Source organism: Bombina bombina, chromosome 3 (assembly GCF_027579735.1).
Source record: "Bombina bombina isolate aBomBom1 chromosome 3, aBomBom1.pri, whole genome shotgun sequence".
NCBI lineage: Eukaryota > Metazoa > Chordata > Amphibia > Anura > Bombinatoridae > Bombina > Bombina bombina.
The window spans coordinates 984,357,621-984,379,326 of record NC_069501.1 but is presented as its reverse complement, the minus strand read 5'-3'; positions in this window follow the sequence as shown (position 1 = coordinate 984,379,326).

Genomic DNA, 21,706 nt, shown 5'->3' with positions numbered 1-21,706 from the left:
AAGTCTGGAGGCTATGAGTTTTGCGTAAAGCTTAATGTCTACATTTAAGAGGGAGATAGGACGAAAGTTAGAGGGGCTATCTGTGGGCTTTCCAGGTTTGGGGATCACTGAAATATGTGCCTCCAGCATGGGAGGGAGGAAAGGATGTTCCTGGTCCACTGAGTTGAATAAAGCGCATAAATGCGGGAGTAGGTTGGGTGCAAACTTTTTATAATAGGCGACGGTGAACCCATCAGGACCCGGGCTTTTACCCGAGGGTAAGTGTTTAAGGATAGTCAAGAGTTCCGTCGTAGTAAAGGGCTCCTCAAGTTCTGCCGCCTGTGCCTCAGTGAGTTGTGGCAAGGGGGTATCTAAAAGATATTCATTTATAGCGCCTCTAATGTCCGTGGGGTGGGCGGATTTAGGGAGGTTGTAGAGTCTAGAGTAGTACGTCTCAAATTGAGCAAGAATTTCAGGAGTGGTTTGTACTGTCTGATTTGTGGGAGATTTAATTTGATGTATGAAAGTTTTAAGTTTTTTAAGCTTTAGAGAGCGTGCAAGAAGTTTGCCCGCCCTGTTGCTTTCAAAGTAAAATTTCTGCCTGGTCTTTAGGGCCAATGCGTTGGCTTCGCTAATTTGTTGATCATGTACTGTTTTCCTTGCCTTCTCTAGATCAGCTAATATCTGAGGGGAAGAAGGGTTTCGTTTGTGTTCATACTCAAGTTTGGCTAATAGGGCAGTGGATGTTGCATACAACTGGCGTGCTCTCTTTCTGGCTTGTGCTTGGTGTTTTATGAATTCCCCTCTAATGTAGCACTTGTGGGCTTCCCATACAACAAAAGGGTCTGTTTCTGGTATAGAATTAAATCGGAAATACTCCTGTAGGAGTTTCTCCACATTGGTAGTGAAGTCTGGGGAGTGCAGTAGTTTCTCGTCTAGTTTCCATTGAAAGGTACTCTGTGGTGCCGATGGCCAATTTAGTGTTGTTAGTACTGCCGAATATTTTTTTTTTTTTTAAATAATTTTTTTTTTGTACTGACATTTTTTTGGCGCCATTTTTTAATTTTTTGGCCGCAATTTATTTCCCAATCCCCGGGAAAGTTCAGTGAGGATGGACGGAGCGTGTGGCTGAGGCAGCTTTAAAAGCAGACTATGGCCTCTAGTTATCAAGCTGTCAACCTCAAATATGCTGGAAATATGCTGGAATTCCGCAGCGTATTTGTGGCGAGGCTGATTCGCCTTAGTTATCAAGCCCTACAGATTGGCAAAAGTAGAATATAGTGACGTAAGCTTCGATCCGCCGGACTCAGTCAGACACAGATTGATTCTTACATCACTCCAGATGTTCTGAACGCAAGTTCGGCACAATATGACTACTTTTGGAAGTTATCAAATGACTGCCAGGTACGCTTGGCACTTTTCCGGCCCAGCGTACCTGGTTTTCAATCCGCCGCCCTGGAGGCGGCGGATCCCTTAGGAATCAATGGGAATCAGACCATAGCGATAGTTCATGTTCGCTGCTGCCCGATATCCCATTGATTCCTATGGGAGCTGTCTACACCTAACACCCTAACATGTACCCCGAGTCTAAACACCCCTAATCTGCCCCCCCTACACCCCCGCAACTAAATAAATGTATTACCCCCTAAACCGCCGCTCACGGACCCTGCCGCAACTATAATAAATATGTGAACCCCTAAACCGCTGCTCCCGGACCCCGCCGCCACCTACATAATACCTATTAACCCCTATCCTGCCCCCTATACCGCCACCACCTATAATAAATTTATTAACCCCTAAACTGCCACTACCGGACCCCGCCGCAACTAAATAAATTGTTTAACCCCTAAACCGTCGCTCCCGGACCCCGCCGCCACCTATATTAAACTTATTAACCCTTAATCTGCCCCCCCTACACCGTCGTCACCTATAATAAATTTATTAACCCCTATCCTGCCCCCCTATACTGCCGCCATCTATATTAAACTAATTAACCCCTAAACCTATGTCTAACACTAACCCTAACACCCCCCTAACTTAAATATTATTTTAATAAATCTAAATAAAAATTACTCTTATTAACTAAATTATTCTTATTTAAAACTAAATACTTACCTATAAATTAAACCCTAAGATAGCTACAATATAATAAATAATTACATTGTAGCTATTTTAGGATTTATATTTATTTTACAGGCAACTTTGTATTTATTTTAACTAGGTACAATAGTTATTAAATAGTTATTAACTATTTAATAACTACCTAGCTAAAAGAAATACAAAATTACCTGTAAAATAAATCCTAACCTAAGTTACAATTAAACCTAACACTACACTATCGTTAAATTAATTAAATAAATTACTTAGAAGTACCTACAATTAAATAAACTAACTAAAGTACAAAAAAACCCCCACTAAATTACAGAAAATAAAAAAAGATTACAAGAATTTTAAACTAATCTACACCTAATCTAAGCCCCCTAATAAAATAAAAAAAAAAACAAAATAATAAAAGTCCCTACCCTATACTAAATTTCAAGGTAACCAGCTCTTTTACCAGCCCTTAAAAGGGCTTTTTGCGGGGCATGCCCCAAAGTAATCAGCTCTTTTGCATGTAAAAAAAAATACAACCCCCCCAACATTAAAACCCACCACCCACATACCCCTACTCTAACCCACCCAAACCCCCCTTAAATAAACCTAACACTACCCCCCTGAAGTTCTCCCTACCTTGAGTTGTGTTCACCCAGCCGGGCCGAAGTCATCATCCAAGGGGCGCTGAAGAGGTCTTCCATCCGATAGAAGTCTTCATCCAAGGGGTGCTAAAGAGGTCTTCCATCCTATAGCAGTCTTCATCCAGGCGGCGTCTTCAATCTTCATCCATCCAGAGCGGAGCGGAGCCATCTTCAAAGCAACCAACGCGGAGCCATCCTTTTTCACCGACGCCTACTCGCCGAATGAATATTCCTTTAAGTGACGTCATCCAAGATGGCGTCCCTCGAATTCCGATTGGCTGATAGGATTCTATCAGCCAATCGGAATTAAGGTAGGAAAAATCTGATTGGCTGATTCAATCAGCCAATCAGATTGAAGTTCAATCCGATTGGCTGATCGGAACAGCCAATAGAATGCAAGCTCAATCTGATTGGCTGATTGGATCAGCCAATCAGATTTTTCCTACCTTAATTCCGATTGGCTGATAGAATCCTTTCAGCCAATCGGGAATTCGAGGGACGCCATCTTGGATGACGTCACTTAAAGAAATATTCATTCAGCGAGTAGGCGTCAGTGAAGAAGGATGGCTCCGCGTCGGCTGTTTTGAAGATGGCTCCGCTCCGCTCTGGATGGATGAAGAATGAAGACGCCGCCTGGATGAAGACTTCTATCGGATGGAAGACCTCTTCAGCGCCCCTTGGATGAAGACTTCTATTGGATGGAAGACCTCTTCAGCGCCTCTTGGATCATGACTTCGGCCCTGCTGGGTGAACACGACTCAAGGTAGGGAGAACTTCAGGGGGGTAGTGTTAGGTTTATTTAAGGGGGGTTTGGGTTAGAGTAGGGGTATGTGGGTGGTGGGTTTTAATGTTGGGGGGGGTTGTATTTTTTTTTACATGCAAAAGAGCTGATTACTTTGGGACATGCCCCGCAAAAAGCCCTTTTAAGGGCTGGTAAAAGAGCTGGTTACCTTGTAATTTAGTATAGGGTAGGGACTTTTATTATTTTTTTTATTTTTTTATTTTATTAGGGGGCTTAGATTAGGTGTAATTAGTTTAAAATTATTGTAATCTTTTTTTATTTTCTGTAATTTTGTGTTTTTCTTTTGTTGTACTTTAGTTAGTTTATTTAATTGTATTTAACTGTAGCTACTTGTAGGTAGTTTATTTAATTAATTTAACGATAGTGTAGTGTTAGGTTTAATTGTAACTTAGGTTAGGATTTATTTTACAGGTAATTTTGTATTTCTTTTAGCTAGGTAGTTATTAAATAGTTATTAACTATTTAATAGCTATTGTACCTAGTTAAAATAAATACCAAGTTACCTGTAAAATAAATATAAACCCTAAAATAGCTATAATGTAATTATTAATTACATTGTAGCTATCTTAGGGTTTATTTTACAGGTAAGTATTTAGTTTTAAATAGGAATAATTTATTTAATGATAGTGTAGTGTTAGGTTTAATTGTAACTTAGGTTAGTTTTTATTTTACAGGTACATTTGACTTTATTTTATCTAGGTAGCTATTAAATAGTTAATAACTATTTAATAGCTATTGTACCTAGTTAAAATAAATTTAAATTTGCCTGTAAAATAAATATAAATCCTAAAATAGCTACAATATAATTATTAGTAATATTGTAGCTATATTAGGGTTTATTTCATAGGTAAGTATTTAGTTTTAAATAGGAATAACTAATTTAATAAGAGTAATATTTATTTAGATTTATTTAATTAATATTTAAGTAAGGGGGGTGTTAGGGTTAGTGTTAGACTTAGGTTTAGGGGTTAATAATTTTATTATAGGTTGCAGTGGTGTAAGGGGGGCAAGATAGGGGTTAATAAATTTATTATAGGTGGCGACGGTGTAGGGGGGGCAGATTAGGGGTTAATAAGTTTAATTTAGGTGGCGGCGGAGTCTGGGAGCGGCAGTTTAGGGGTTAAACAATTTATTTAGTTGCGACGGGGTCCGGGATCCGCAGGATAGGGGTTAATAACTTTATTACAGGTGGCGGCGGTATGGGGGGGCAGGATAGGGGTTAATAGGTATCCTGTAGGTGGCGGCGGGGTCCGGGAGCGGCGGTTTAGGGGTTAATACATTTATTATAGTTGCGGCGGGGTCTAGGAGCGACGGTTTAGTGGTTAAAAACTTTATTTAATTGCGGGGGCTCCGGGGCGACGGTATAGGGGGTAGAACAGTATAGTTAGTGTGGGTGCTTAGTGACAGCTTATCAATAAAGCTGTAAAAAAGCAGAAGAGCAGCGAGATCGGATGAGTGATAACTATCACACCCCGCTGCTCATCGCCCCGTACTTGGTGCGCGGCTTTTTGACAGCTTTTTTGATAACTTTGGCGAACATATTCAGGTCCGTGGCGGCGATGTGAGGCGAGCTTAGGCGAGCGTATTGGGGCCGGCGAAGGCAGGTACGTCCAGAGCTTGATACATTTTACGCCGCCCGTTACACAAAGATATGTGAGTGTCAGATAAAAAGTTTACAAGACTAGACATATTCAAAACTCGGGTGTTTAGTAACATCCGAGTTTTGAATATGTCTAGTCTTGTAAACTTTTTATCTGACACTGACATATCTTTGTGTAACGGGCGGCGTAAAATTTATATCCATACAAAGAAAAATGTGAGTCACAGTATTTATTATATCACAAATTATTTTATTAATATGGACGAGTGATGAGTTAAATAGAATTGTAAAAGTATATACGGTGTGTCAAACAGAATACATAAAAAAAACTTGTGGCTAGTCATTCAGAATCCTCCTTAAAAGGGTTGAGCAGAGAGGAGGGTCTCGTAGCTCAGTGAAAGATGCTGCCCCGAGAACTGTAAAACAGCCAAGGCCTAGTCTCTCTCATTAAAAGTGGACTGGTAGAGTTACTGTGAGAAGATAGAGTTTAAAGAGCAAGCAAACAGTATTTCTGCCCTAATAACTACAAATATTTTATCTGATCTGACCCATAATTGCTATGCTCACAGCATGATCAGAGCTAATTTTTTTATAGCCTCTGGATATACCAGATAGTAATTACTAGTAGTGGAAAGGATGTCAAATTTTTTTCAGAAGGATCTGGAAACACAATAGCCTAGATTTAGAGTTCTGCGTTAGCCGTCAAAACCAGCGTTAAGGGCTCCTAACGCTGGTTTTTACCGCCCGCTGGTATTTAGAGTCAGTCAGGAAAGGGTCTAAAGCTCACTTTCCAGCCGCGACTTTTCCATACCGCAGATCCCCTTACGCCAATTGCGTATCCTATCTTTTCAATGGGATCTTCCTAACGCTGGTATTTAGAGTCTTGGCTGAAGTGAGCGTTAGAACTCTAACGACAAAACTCCAGCCGCAGAAAAAAAGTCAGGAGTTAAGAGCTTTATGGGCTAACGCCGGTTTATAAAGCTCTTAACTACTGTGCTCTAAAGTACACTAACACCCATAAACTACTTATGTACCCCTAAACCGAGGCCCCCCCACATCGCCGCCACTCTAATTAATTTTTTTTAACCCCTAATCTGCCGATCGCACACCGCCGCCACATACATTATCCCTATGTACCCCTAATCTGCTGCGCCTAACATCGCCGACACCTACATAATATTTATTAACCCCTAATCTGACCCCCCAACGTCGCCGCTACCTTACCTACACTTATTAACCCCTAATCTGCCGACCGGACCTCGCTGCCACTATAATAAATGTATTAACCCCTAAACCGCCGCACTCCCGCCTCAAAAACCCTATAATAAATAGTATTAACCCCTAATCTGCCCTCCCTAACATCTTTGACACCTAACTTCAAGTATTAACCCCTAATCTGCCGACCGGACCTTGCCGCTACTCTAATAAATGTATTAACCCCTAAAGCTAAGTCTAACCCTAATGTATTAACCCCCTAAGTTAAATATAATTTAAATCTAACGAAATAAATGAAATCTTATTAAATAAATTAATCCTATTTAAAGCTAAATACTTACCTGTAAAATAAACCCTAATATAGCTACAATATAACGAATAATTATATTGTATCTATTTTAGGATTTATATTTATTTTACAGGCAACTTTGTATTTATTTTAACTAGGTACAATAGCTATTAAATAGTTATTAACTATTTAATAGCTACCTAGTTAAAATAATTACAAAATTACCTGTAAAATAAATCCTAACCTAAGTTACAATTAAACCTAACACTACACTATCAATAAATTAAATAAACTAGCTACAATTAAATCAACTAAACTAAATTACAAAAAAACAAACACTAAATTACAAAAAATAAAAAAATATTACAAGAATTTTAAACTAATTACACCTACTCTAAGCCCCCTAAATAAATAACAAAGCCCCCAAAATAAAAAAATGCCCTACCCTATTCTAAAATAAAAAGTTAACAGCTCTATTACCTTACCAGCCCTTAAAAGGGCTTTTTGCGGGGCATGCCCCAAAGAAATCAGTTCTTTTGCCTGTAAAAAAAAACATACAATACCCCCCCAACATTACAACCCACCACCCACATACCCCTAATATAACCTAAACCCTCCTTAAAAAACCTAACACTAAGCCCCTGAAGATCTCCCTACCTTGTCTTCACCCAGCCGGGTATCACCGATCCGTCCAGAAGAGGGTCCGAAGTCTTCATCCTATCCGGCAAGAAGAGGTCCTCCAGAGGGTCCGAAGTCTTCATCCTATCCGGCAAGAAGAGATCCTCCAGAGGGTCCAAAGTCTTCATCCAGGCGGCATCTTCTTCCATCCGGAGCGGAGCGGGTCCATCTTGAAGCAGCCGACGCGGAGCCATCCTTCCTCACCGACGGACTAATGACGAATGAAGGTTCCTATAAATGACGTCATCCAAGATGGCGTCCCTCAAATTCCGATTGGCTGATAGGATTCTTTCAGCCAATCAGCCAATCGGAATTCGAGGGACGCCATCTTGGATGACGTCATTTAAAGGAACCTTTATTCGTCGTTAGTCCGTCAGTGAGGAAGGATGGCTCCGCGTCGGCTGCTTCAAGATGGACCCGCTCCGCTCCGGATGGAAGAAGATAGAAAATGCTGCCTCGATGTAGACTTTGGACCCTCTGGAGGACCTCTTCTTGCTGGATAGGATGAAGACTTCGGACCCTTTGGAGGACCTCTTCTTGCCGGATAGGATGAAGACTTCGGACCCTCTTCTGGACGGATCGGTGATACCCAGCTGGGTGAAGACAAGGTAGGGAGATCTTCAGGGGCTTAGTGTTAGGTTTTTTAAGGAGGGTTTGGGTTATATTAGGGGTATGTGGGTTGTAATGTTGGGGGGGTATTGTATGTTTTTTTTTACAGGCAAAAGAACTGATTTCTTTGGGGCATGCCCCGCAAAAAGCCCTTTTAAGGGCTGGTAAGGTAATAGAGCTGTTAACTTTTTATTTTAGAATAGGGTAGGGCATTTTTTTATTTTGGGGGCTTTGTTATTTTTTTAGGGGGCTTAGAGTAGGTGTAATCAGTTTAAAATTCTTGTAATCTTTTTTTATTTTTTGTAATTTAGTGGGGTTTTTTTGTAATTTAGTTTAGTTGATTTAATTGTAGGTAATTGTAGGTAGTTTATTTAATTAATTTATTGATAGTGTAGTGTTAGGTTTAATTGTAACTTACGTTAGGATTTATTTTACAGGTAATTTTGTAATTATTTTAACTAGATAGCTATTAAATAGTTAATAACTATTAATAGCTATTGTACCTAGTTAAAATAAATACAAAGTTGCCTGTAAAATAAATATAAATCCTAAAATAGCTACAATATAATTATTCGTTATATTGTAGCTATATTAGGGTTTATTTTACAGGTAAGTATTTAGCTTTAAATAGGAATAATTTATTTAATAAGATTTAATTTATTTAGTTAGATTTAAATTATATTTAACTTAGGGGGGTGTTAGGGTTAGACTTAGCTTTAGGGGTTAATACATTTATTATAGTAGCGGTGAGGTCTGGTCGGCAGATTAGGGGTTAATAAGTGTAGGTAAGGTAGCGGCGACGTTGGGGGGGCAGATTAGGGGTTAATAAAATGTATTATAGGGTTTGCGAGGCGGGAGTGAGGCGGTTTAGGGGTTAATACATTTATTATAGTGGCGGCGAGGTCCGGTCGGAAGATTAGGGGTTAATAAGTGTAGGTAAGGTAGCGTCGACGTTGGGGGGGCAGATTAGGGGTTAATAAATATAATGTAGGTGTCGGCGACGTTGGGGGCAGCAGATTAGGGGTTCATAGGGATAACGTAGGTTGCGGCGGTGTCCGGAGCGGCAGATTAGGGGTTAATAATATAATCCAGGTATCAGCGATAGTGGGGGCGGCAGATTAGGGGTTAATAAGTGTAAGGTTAGGGGTGTTTAGACTCGGGGTACATGTTAGGGTGTTAGGTGCAGACTTAGAAACTGTTTCCCCATAGGAAACAATGGGGCTGCATTAGGAGCTGAACGCTGCTTTTTTGCAGGGGTTAGGTTTTTTTCAGCTCAAACTGCCCCATTGTTTCCTATGGGGGAATCGTGCACGAGCACGTTTTTCAAGCTGGCCGCTACCGTAAGCAATGCTGGTATTGAGAGTTGAAGTGGCGGTAAATATGCCTGTACGCTCCCTTTTTGGAGCCTAACGCAGCCCTTCAGAGAACTCTAAATACCAGCGTTATTTAAAAGGTGCGGGGGGAAAAAAACACACGTTGCTAACGCACCCCTTTGGCCGCAAAACTCTAAATCTAGGTGAATATGTATTAGTATTTCCAATTTTTAAAATAAATCTAGTGGTGATACAGTTAGTCAGATGATGTTTTCATGTTTTGTAATAGTACTAGGGCTTAGCGGTTAAAATGCTGTTATAATGCACTGTGCAGATGCATTGCACTAGTATGTTTCAGGTGGGTGTATATTAAGTTTGCTGTGACAACTCTGTCCTTTATTAAATTATGAGCTCTCTGCTCCTCTTCATGTCTGACATCAGTAGCACAGTAAGGCCAGTCAAATGCACCATGATCAATGTAATGGCCACTAATGTAAACAGTCAGATTCATATTTAGCAGGCATAATTTATTACAGAGGAGGGCTGGGAGCATCATTTTATTGCAGGGGTGCTGGGGGGGAATCATTTATTGCTGGGAGCACCATTTTATTGTAGGGGGGACTGGGAGCACCATTTTATTGCAGGGGGGACTGGGAGCACCATTTTATTGCAGGGGGGACTGGGAGCACCATTTTATTGCAGGGGGGACTGGGAGCACCATTTTATTGCAGGGGGGGCTGGGAGCACCATTTTATTGCAGTGGGCTGGGAGCACCATTTTATTGCTGGGGCATAATTTATTACAGAGGGGGGCTGGGAGCATAATTTTATTGCACGGGTGCTCGGAGGAATAATTTATTGCTGGGGGCATCATTTTATTGCAGGGTGCTGGGGGCATCATTTTATTGCTGGGAGCATCATTTTATTGCAGGGTGCTGGGGCATCATTTTATTGCTGGGAGCATCATTTTATTGCAGGGTGCTAGGGGCATCATGTTATTGCTGGGAGCATCATTTTATTGCAGGGTGCTGGGGCATCATTTTATTGCTGGGAGCATCATTTTATTGCAGGGTGCTAGGGGCATCATGTTATTGCTGGGAGCATCATTTTATTGCAGGGTGCTGGGGCATCATTTTATTGCTGGGGGCATCATTTTATTGCAGGGTGCTGGGGCATCATTTTATTGCTGGGAGCATCATTTTATTGCAGGGTGCTAGGGGCATCATGTTATTGCTGGGAGCATCATTTTATTGCAGGGTGCTGGGGCATCATGTTATTGCTGGGAGCATCATTTTATTGCAGGGTGCTGGGGCATCATTTTATTGATGGGGGCATCATTTTATTGCTGGGAGCATCATTTTATTGCAGGGTGCTGGGGCATCATTTTATTGTTGGGGCATCATTTTATTGCTGGGAGCATCATTTTATTGCAGGGTGCTAGGGGCATCATGTTATTGCTGGGAGCATCATTTTATTGCAGGGTGCTGGGGCATCATTTTATTGCTGGGGGCATCATTTTATTGCTGGGAGCATCATTTTATTGCAGGGTGCTAGGGGCATCATGTTATTGCTAGGGGCATCATTTTATTGCTGGGAGCATCATTTTTTTGCAGGGTGCTGGGGCATCATTTTATTGCTGGGAGCATCATTTTATTGCAGGGTGCAGGGGGCATCATTTTATTGCTGGGAGCATCATTTTATTGCAGGGTGCTGGGAGCATCATTTTATTGCAGGGTGCTGGGAGCATCATTTTATTGCAGGGTGCTGGGGCATCATTTTATTGCTGGGAGCATCATTTTATTGCTGGGAACATCATTTTATTGCAGGGTGCTAGGGGCATCATGTTATTGCTGGGAACATCATTTTATTGCAGGGTGCTAGGGGCATCATGTTATTGCTGGGAACATCATTTTATTGCAGGGTGCTAGGGGCATCATGTTATTGCTGGGAACATCATTTTATTGCAGGGTGCTGGGGCATCATTTTATTGCTGGGAACATCATTTTATTGCAGGGTGCTAGGGGCATCATGTTATTGCTGGGAACATCATTTTATTGCAGGGTGCTGGGAGCATCATTTTATTGCTGGGAACATCATTTTATTGCTGGGAGCATCATTTTATTGCTGGGAACATCATTTTATTGCAGGGTGCTGGGAGCATCATTTTATTGCTGGGAACATCATTTTATTGCAGGGGTGCTGGGGGCATCATTTTATTGCTGGGAACATCATTTTATTGCAGGGGTGCTGGGAGCATCATTTTATTGCTGGGAACATCATTTTATTGCAGGGGTGCTGGGGGCATCATTTTATTGCAGTGGGGCTGGGATATCCTTTATGATTTCACCGCTGATTCCTATTGGTGTGGTGCATGTTACGTGAGGTGTCACTAATAAAAGCTCAATAACAAAGCTTGGCATACCATCATGTGTCACAATACCTCAATATATGGATTTAAAATTGTATAAAGTAAATACACAACTGTAATTTGCAGCTAACCAGCTTGACTTAGTTACAGTAAGTATCTGTCTGCAACTAAGCTTAAGCAATTTACACCATTTCAGTTGCTTCCCATTTCTATACATTTTTGCTTTGGGTTTTCATGGTATTAACATCTGTAAGATTATGTGGATATTGGACATCAATGTCTAATGTCTACATCAAAGAATGTAACTGCAAAGTTAAACTTTACTTTCATTGTAACTTGGTGTAACTAAGGTACTTTTTGTTTAAATGTAATGCCAGATTTATTTTCAGTTGCATATAAAATGCACAGTGTACACTACCTAACTGCTTTCTATAATGGTTGGGGCTATGAATCAAACCTTATTACTACAGGTAGCTGCCATAACTTGGTATTCTAAATAAAGCATTAACATCTTAAAAAAAAATAAAAAATGTTTACAAGTATTTCTATTACCCTTTAGTGTGTATGTGTGTGTGGTTGGTTGGTGTGTGTGGTTGGTTGGTTGGTTGGTGGGGTGTGTGTGTGTTTGCGGTTGCCCCATTTCTTTAAGTATTTCTTTTTCTGGGTAGAGGCCACTGCACTGTCATTCTGCCTATGGACCTGCACTTGCTAGGGCCGGCCCTGGCGTCTCTGTAATGTTCCTGTTATCATAAGAAAACGCAAAATAAGGCCCAGTTCAACTCAACTGTCCCTAATTGTCAGCATAATTCTTCATTATATACATAAACAGTTTTTCCAATAGTACAAATGGTTTATTGCAGTATATACAATGCTATAGTGCTCCACATTAGTGGATTTGTTTTGTTTGTTTTTTTAAAATGTTGTGCATTACCTTTAAATTATTTTTCTCCCATTTTTTTTAATTAATTTTAAAAACTGGGGGCGGGGTTGGGGATGGAGACTGGGTGGGGTTGGGGGCGGAGACTGGGCAGGGTTGGGGATGGAGACTGGGCGGGGTTGGGGGCGGGGTTGGGGGCATAGACAAAGGGGGCCCCATTTTGTCATCCTGCCTTGGGCCCCGCAATGGCTAGGGCCGGCCCTGATGTACTGGACTCTTCACACAAGTATGGGCCAGATTATAAGTAGTGAATCACGATACGCAATATTAAGACCACACTAACTTGCGCACATTTTGTAAATTGAAAGTAAACGTGTTTGCTTAAGCAAAATTTAGCACGTGTCGGTTTGCGCAAATGGAGAACTAGAGTAGAGTATGAGTTAAAAAAAATGTACACCAAACATAACATAAATACATTAAAGTGTTATACTCATAAATACAATATCTAATAAAAAAAAATGTATAAGGGGTATAGAGTATATGACAAGGTGTTTGATTGGAATGGGCTATATCAGTGGTTCCCAAACTTTTTCAGGTCACTGCCTCCTTGGTTCTATAAACTCACCATCAACGCCCCCTTAATGTAACCCATAAAAATAATATTCAGACTAACAGCGTACAATCCCTACCACAATACAATCTAAAGGAATCACAATTATACATATTAAAATTTTAAAATACATGTCTTAATAAAACTGTATTAACTTTATCTTCTGATACCAACTTTTTAAAGTTTATAGTAGCTGTGCAAGAGTCTTAGAAACCACAATTAGTAATTCTTTCACTATACAAAAACTGTTAATCCAATGAATGGGCTCAATGAAGTGATACCATTTACCCAATCTCTGGTTTTATGTCACTTAGCAAGGGTCTTAAATTGCCATAGTCGGGTTTCTTTGCTTGGAGCATAGTTTTACTACTGCACCAATAAATCAACTGTATAGAACGTTTATTCTGCTGATCATAGTGTAGTGCACAACCCGATTATTTCTGATGACAGAAGACTTAAAAACCTTAGATGGTTGATGGTGTACAATGCTACTCAGACAAGCACAACAGACCTTTGGTGCTACTACACAATGATTATAGCAAAACAAAAAATGTGAGCCTTCAGTACAACTGGTTGCAATTTATCATAGTTTGAGAAAGTGTAAACTGCTGATAAACCTGAACTATCACAGAAAAAGCCTTGATGAAGCCCTGGCAAAGAGCATTAAAGGGCCATAATACCCAAATGTTTAAACACTTGAAAGTGATGCAGCATAGCTGTAAAAAGCTGATTAGAAAATATCACCTGAACATCTCTATGTAAAAAAGAAAGATATTTTACCTCAAAAGTTCCTCAGTAGCCACCTCCCATTGTAAAGGATTTCTAAGCAGCATATTAGTATGTCTGTCCCGGGACAACTGAAAGGATGAGCTTCGTGCACTCTCATATTATTTCACCAATCAGGTAAAGGAAGCTTACTATGAAATCTCATGAGAGTTAAGTCAAATCTCATGAGATCACAGTAAGAGTTCATGACCTCAGCACTGCTGATGCTGATTGGCTGCTGTTCATTTCTTCATTTTTTTTAATTTTTTTACCTGCAACTGGGAGCAGGTGAAGTATAACTTTTTACACAGAACTTACTCTGCTGAGCTGAGGAGATTGTGAGGTAAAATATCTTCCTTTTTTACATAGAGATACTCAGGTAATATTTTCCTGTCAGCTTTTTACAGTTATACTGCATCAGATTCAAGTGATTTAGCATATGAGTATTATGTCCCTTTAAATCTTCAAATGCAATGTTTTCTTTGCACATATAGGATAAAGCACAACTAATTACAATATTTATAATTGGAGGGGCCCACTGGCATCCTTTTGGAACCAATGGGCTATATTGTGTATAAATATCTAAATATGTGTATGGGTGTGTATATATAATAGCCACATCCCATTGTAAAGGGACCTTAAGCAGCCAATCAGGATGCTAGTCCCAGGACTTGCAAGGGAGCCTGCATCTGACATGTTATTTCCTTACTCAAATGAAAAAACTGAACTACACGTGCAGTGATAGAGTGCGCCTCTAAGATAAGTATCCCATCAAAATGTGTAATATCACAATGGGACTATTTTATATTAGAAGTGTCAACAAGAAACATATGGGTGAAACACATATAAATATCAAATAGAAACAATGTTGCAAATAAACTGTTGTAAACATATAAAAATAAAAAGCAGAAAAGCAAATAATTGCAAAAGCACAATGAAGTTTATATTTAAATGTGATAAAAAGTTTTTGAGCTTATCGTATACTGTCCATAAGAAGGTTGTAGACGGTGTCGATCAGAATAGTATCTCTGATGCAGTGGTGCTGAGTTGAAAAGCAATGGGCTGCTGGTCTTGGAACTGCGTGATCAGTCAGTAAATCTATAAAATGGACAGAAGACAACAGCGCCTCATAGTGCAGATAAAACTTTAAATTGGTGAGATCACAGAACACGAACAGATGGAAGTATACTCACAAGAGTACTGGCACTCTTATGTAAAGAAGTGCGAATATGCAGGCTGACATTTAACAGCAGTCAGTACGCTGACAGAAGCCTCCTCTGGTAAGTCAAGGGCGCAGCCGTGGACTCTCCTCCAGATAAGTCACAGGATCTGCTGTATCAACACAGTTGGCGGTATGCAGCTACCCCTGTATATTAGAAGTAGGAAGCAATGTCCGTCTAAACCAGACTGCTATGGAGGGTTAAAAGTAATCCCAATACGCGACAATGGGATATCAAAAAATAAAAAGCTGTAACAGAGCTTAATATAAAAACACTGTACAATTTATTAACAGAGCTCATAACGCGTTTCTCGGCCGCAAGCTCCTGGCCGTTTCCTCAGATCAGAGGAAATGGCCAGGAGCTTGCAGCCGAGAAACGCGTTATAAGCTCTGTTAATAAATTGTACAGTGTTTTTATATTAAGCTTTGTTACAGCTTTTTATTTTTTGATATCCCATTGTCGCGTATTGGGATTACTTTTAACCCTCCATAGCAGTCTGGTTTAGACGGACATTGCTTCCTACTTCTAATATACAGGGGTAGCTGCATACCGCCAACTGTGTTGATACAGCAGATCCTGTGACTTATCTGGAGGAGAGTCCACGGCTGCGCCCTTGACTTACCAGAGGAGGCTTCTGTCAGCGTACTGACTGCTGTTAAATGTCAGCCTGCATATTCGCACTTCTTTACATAAGAGTGCCAGTACTCTTGTGAGTATACTTCCATCTGTTCGTGTTCTGTGATCTCACCAATTTAAAGTTTTATCTGCACTATGAGGCGCTGTCTTCTTCTGTCCATTTTATTTCCCTACTCAGTTTAAGTAAGTTTACTATGAAATCTTGTGAGATTTCAGTCAAATCTCATAAGATCACAGCAAAGCATGACCTCAGTACTGCTGATGCTGATTGGTTATAGCCTTTTTTTCTTTCAACCTGCGGCTGGATAGTAGCTAAAGGATAACAATTCACAAAATTCTTACAATTGTGAGCTGAAGAAATATTGAGGTAAATCTTCCTTTTTTTACATAGAGATGTGAAAAATTGCGATAAGGCGCTACCATCCCTATGGATCAGGAAGGAGCCCACCATATTGATTTACACCTCCCCATCTGATCCATCTTAGTTTTCCTCAAAAATATGGACACATGAGAGTCTGTAATTCCTACATCAGAAAAACTCAAATGACCATATGCCATCTGTTCCTACTAACCATCCCAGAAATAATAAAAGCTCTAAAAAAAAGGCCACCCTTTTCCGTAGAACAAACAAATGGGAGAACCCCCTAAAAACAGCCTCTCCAACAGGGAAAAATAAATAGGCCTGCAAAAATCTTTACTACACCTTCCCATCTTAAGGCCCTTAACAATTTGTCGAACACCAAACCGCTTTTTGATATCCAGAAAACTTGAAAAAGAAAAGCAAGAGCTGGCAAACATTTAGCGACAGCTGAATTTGACAAGTCCTCCACTTTCCATTTCCATATCCATTTCAACAACACCCTTACTTACTTTTGCTGTCACCATGGAAAATACACTGGAATAAAATCTCCCCATAGGGATGATTCTACAGACAAAATTAAGTTTACCCAATAGGGATTGTAAATCCTTCAAGGTCACTTTGGATATCAATAAGAACATCCAAATCATTTCTGACAAATCCAAAATCTTGTTGACAGATAGGCAGCATTCCATTCTTACTGAATCAATGGTAATTCCAGGCAATCGAGAAATATAGCTGAGCCCTCCAACTTCTCAAAAGCAATGAGCACACCAAAATCTGTCACCATCCATAAAAATGTATCCCTCAGACGAATGCAAACTGAAGAATCTGCTGGACCGACAAATAAAAAATCATCTAAATAATGGACAACGGAAACGAAACCGGATAACTTGCATACAACCCATTCCAGGAATGAGCTGATGTATTTAAACAAGGATCATGATAGTGAGGAGACACAATCTTTTACACCCCATTGGGAGAAGATGCTACATTGCATTGCTTATGATCTCAAAATGGAGGCATTGCTCTTTCAGCTTTCTTCTGCCTTTTCAACCATATCCTTAATGACCCAGCAGCTGGTGCCTACAAAGTCAGTAATGTCTGTTTTATTAGAATATCATTTTATTCTAGAACATTTGTTTAAAGCACTGTTGAATGTGTGTATTTATATACACTGGTGTGGGTATACATTTCCGCATACATAGTTTAGAGACATTTCTCTTTCACAGATATTGATATGATAAAAAAGAACTCTAGAGGTGGAGATAGTATGGCAGCCCTACAAAAAAAAAAAAAGAAGTATTTTGGATACTTAAATTACATACTAGGTACCCAGAAGGAATGAACAAAAGATTAGATGTAGATCTTTTTCTGGATTAATTAACTATGGCCTAGATTTGGAGTTTGGCGGTAGCTGTGAAAACCAGCGTTAGAGGCTCCTAACGCTGGTTTTAGGCTACCTCCGGTATTTGGAGTCAGTCAAAAAAGGGTCTAACGCTCAATTTTCAGCCGCGACTTTTCCATACCGCAGATCCCCTTACGTCAATTGCGTATCCTATCTTTTCAATGGGATCTTTCTAACTCCGGTATTTAGAGTTGTGTCTGAAGTGAGCGTTAGAAATCTAACGACAAAACTCCAGACGCAGAAAAAAGTCAGTAGTTAAGAGCTTTCTGGGCTAACGCCGGTTCATAAAGCTCTTAACTACTGTGCTCTAAAGTACACTAACACCCATAAACTACCTATGTACCCCTAAACCGAGGTCCCCCCACATCGCCGACTGGTGTGGGTATACATTTCCGCATACATAGTTTAGAGACATTTCTCTTTCACAGATATTGATATGATAAAAAAGAACTCTAGAGGTGGAGATAGTATGGCAGCCCTACAAAAAAAAAAAGAAGTATTTTGGATACTTAAATTACATACTAGGTACCCAGAAGGAATGAACAAAAGATTAGATGTAGATCTTTTTCTGGATTAATTAACTATGGCCTAGATTTGGAGTTTGGCGGTAGCTGTGAAAACCAGCGTTAGAGGCTCCTAACGCTGGTTTTAGGCTACCTCCGGTAGGATTTATATTTATTTTACAGGTAACTTTGTATTTATTTTAACCAGGTACAATAGCTATTAAATAGTTAAGAACTATTTAATAGCTAAAATAGTTAAAATAATTACAAATTTACCTGTAAAATAAATCCTAACCTAAGTTACAATTAAACCTAACACTACACTATCAATAAATAAATTAAATAAAATACCTATAATTATCTACAATTAAACCTAACACTACACTATCAATAAATAAATTAAATACAATTCCTACAAATAAATACAATTAAATAAACTAACTAAAGTACAAAAAATAAAAAAGAACTAAGTTACAAAAAATAAAAAAATATTTACAAACATTATAAATATATTACAACAATTTTAAACTAATTACACCTACTCTAAGCCCCCTAATAAAATAACAAAGCCCCCCAAAATAAAAAAATGCCCTACCCTATTCTAAATTACTAAAGTTCAAAGCTCTTTTACCTTACCAGCCCTGAACAGGGCCCTTTGCGGGGCATGCCCCAAGAAGTTCAGCTCTTTTGCCTGTAAAAAAAAAAATACAATACCCCCCCCCCAACATTACAACCCACCACCCACCCCTAATCTGCCGAACGGAGCTCGCCGGATGGAGGACCTCTTCTTGCTCCGCTTGGATGAAGAATTTGGCTCGGCTGGGTGAAGACGACTCAAGGTAGGAAGATCTTCAGGGACTTAGTGTTAGGTTTATTTAAGGGGGGTTTGGGTTAGATTAGGGGTATGTGGGTGGTGGGTTGTAATGTTGGGGGGGGTATTGTATTTTTTTTTTACAGGCAAAAGAGCTGAACTTCTTGGGGCATGCCCCGCAAAGGGCCCTGTTCAGGGCTGGTAAGGTAAAAGAGCTTTGAACTTTAGTAATTTAGAATAGGGTAGGGCATTTTTTTATTTTGGGGGGCTTTGTTATTTTATTAGGGGGCTTAGAGTAGGTGTAATTAGTTTAAAATTGTTGTAATATATTTCTAATGTTTGTAAATATATTTTTATTTTATGTAACTTAGTTCTTTTTTATTTTTTGTACTTTAGTTAGTTTATTTAATTGTATTTATTTGTAGGAATTGTATTTAATTTATTTATTGATAGTGTAGTGTTAGGTTTAATTGTAGATAATTATAGGTATTTTATTTAATTTATTTATTGATAGTGTAGTGTTAGGTTTAATTGTAACTTAGGTTAGGATTTATTTTACAGGTAAATTTGTAATTATTTTAACTATTTTAGCTATTAAATAGTTCTTAACTATTTAATAGCTATTGTACCTGGTTAAAATAAATACAAAGTTACCTGTAAAATAAATATAAATCCTAAAATAGCTATAATATAATTATAATTTATATTGTAGCTATATTAGGATTTATTTTACAGGTAAGTATTTAGCTTTAAATAGGAATAATTTATTTAATAAGAGTTAATTAATTTCGTTAGATTAAAATTATATTTAATTTAGGGGGGTGTTAGTGTTAGGGTTGGACTTAGCTTTAGGGGTTAATACATTTATTAGAATAGCGGCGAGATTAGGTCGGCAGATTAGGGGTTAATAATTGAAGTTAGGTGTCGGCGATGTTAGGGAGGGCAGATTAGGGGTTAATACTATTTATTATAGGGTTAGTGAGGCAGATAATAACTTTATAATAATAGCGGTGCGGTCCGCTCGGCAGATTAGGGGTTAATAAGTGTAGTTAGGTGGAGGCGACGTTGTGGGGGGCAGATTAGGGGTTAATAAATATAATATAGGGGTCGGTGGTGTTAGGGGCAGCAGATTAGGGGTACATAGGGATAATATAAGTAGCGGCGGTTTACGGAGCGGCAGATTAGGGGTTAATAATAATATGCAGGGGTCAGCGATAGCGGGGGTGGCAGATTAGGGGTTAATAAGTGTAAGGCTAGGGGTGTTTAGACTCGGGGTACATGTTAGAGTGTTAGGTGCAGACGTAGGAAGTGTTTCCCCATAGCAAACAATGGGGCTGCGTTAGGAGCTGAACGCGGCTTTTTTGCAGGTGTTAGGTTTTTTTTTAGCTCAAACAGCCCCATTGTTTCCTATGGGGGAATCGTGCACGAGCACGTTTTTGAGGCTGGCCGCGTCCGTAAGCAACTCTGGTATCGAGAGTTGCAGTGGCGTTAAATATGCTCTACGCTCCTTTTTTGGAGCCTAACGCAGCCATTCTGTGGACTCTCAATACCAGAGTTATTTTAAAGGTGCGGCCAGAAAAAAGCCAGCGTTAGATACGCGGGTCCTTACCGACAAAACTCTAAATCTAGCCGTAAATTTTTTAGAGAAAGAGTTAAAATTTACTTGTTTCCCCTATTGATGATATAGGAAAACAATTTGTTGTTTTTTATGATTAATTGATAATTCTTTTAATATCTTGACTCACATAGGAGGTTAAGAACATTAATTCCAATCAATGTATTAGATACAATAGTATTTATAATCAAAAACTGAACTAAACATTACATAATGAAATACTGACATATTTATTATTAATGTTTATAAATTTATAAATTTAGATATGTTTTATTTCTTTGTTTGTTTACATATCATTAGACATGTGCAACGCTAAAAAAATTATTTCGTTTAGTTTTCATTAGTTAAATAAATAATTTAGTTTCAGCAAATTAGTTTAGTTAAGTTTAAAAAAAAAATTGTTTCGGCAAATTAGTTATGTTAAGTGAAATAGTTTTTTGGGATCCGTTCATTTTTTCGGATCCATTCTTTATTCATATGTATCATTCTATTCTGAAGTTTAGAATAGAATAATGCATATGAATAAAGAGTGGATTCGAAAAAATTAAAGAATCTAAAAAAAACGATTTAACTAAACATAACTAATATGCCGGCGATTGCCGAAATTTTTTTTTATCTAAAACCGCTGCTACTGCCACCCACATTGCCGATACTAAATAAAGCTATTAACCCCTAAACCGCCATCCCCCACATAGTTGACACTAACTAAACCTATTAACCCCTAAACCGTCGCCCCCACATCGCCAATACTACCTAAACCTATTAACCCCTAAACCTCAGTTCCCTGACATCGGCGACACTAACTAAACCTATTAACCCCTAAACCGCTGTTCCCAAACGTCGCCGACACTAACTAAACCTATTAACCACTAAACCGCCGTTCCCAAATGTCGCCAACACTAACTAAACTTATTAATCACTAAACCACAGTTCCCTGACATCGCCGACACTAACTAAACCAATTAACCCCTAAACCACCGTACACCCACGTCGCTAACACTAACTAAAACACTAACTAAACCTATTAACCCCTAAACGCCGTACATCCACAAAGCCAACACTAACTAAGCTTATTAACCCCTAAACCGCCAGCCCCCACATCGCAGCAACCTAAGTGAAACTATATTAACCCCTAAATCTAACATAACAAACAAAATAAATACAACAAACACCCCCTAACATTACAAACCCCACCCCCCAAACCCACAAAATAAAAATAACCTAACTACTATAAAAAAACAAACTAATCTACCCATTACTGCCTTTAAAAGGACATTCAGCTCTTTTTCAGCCTATTAAAATAAAAAAAGCCCTAA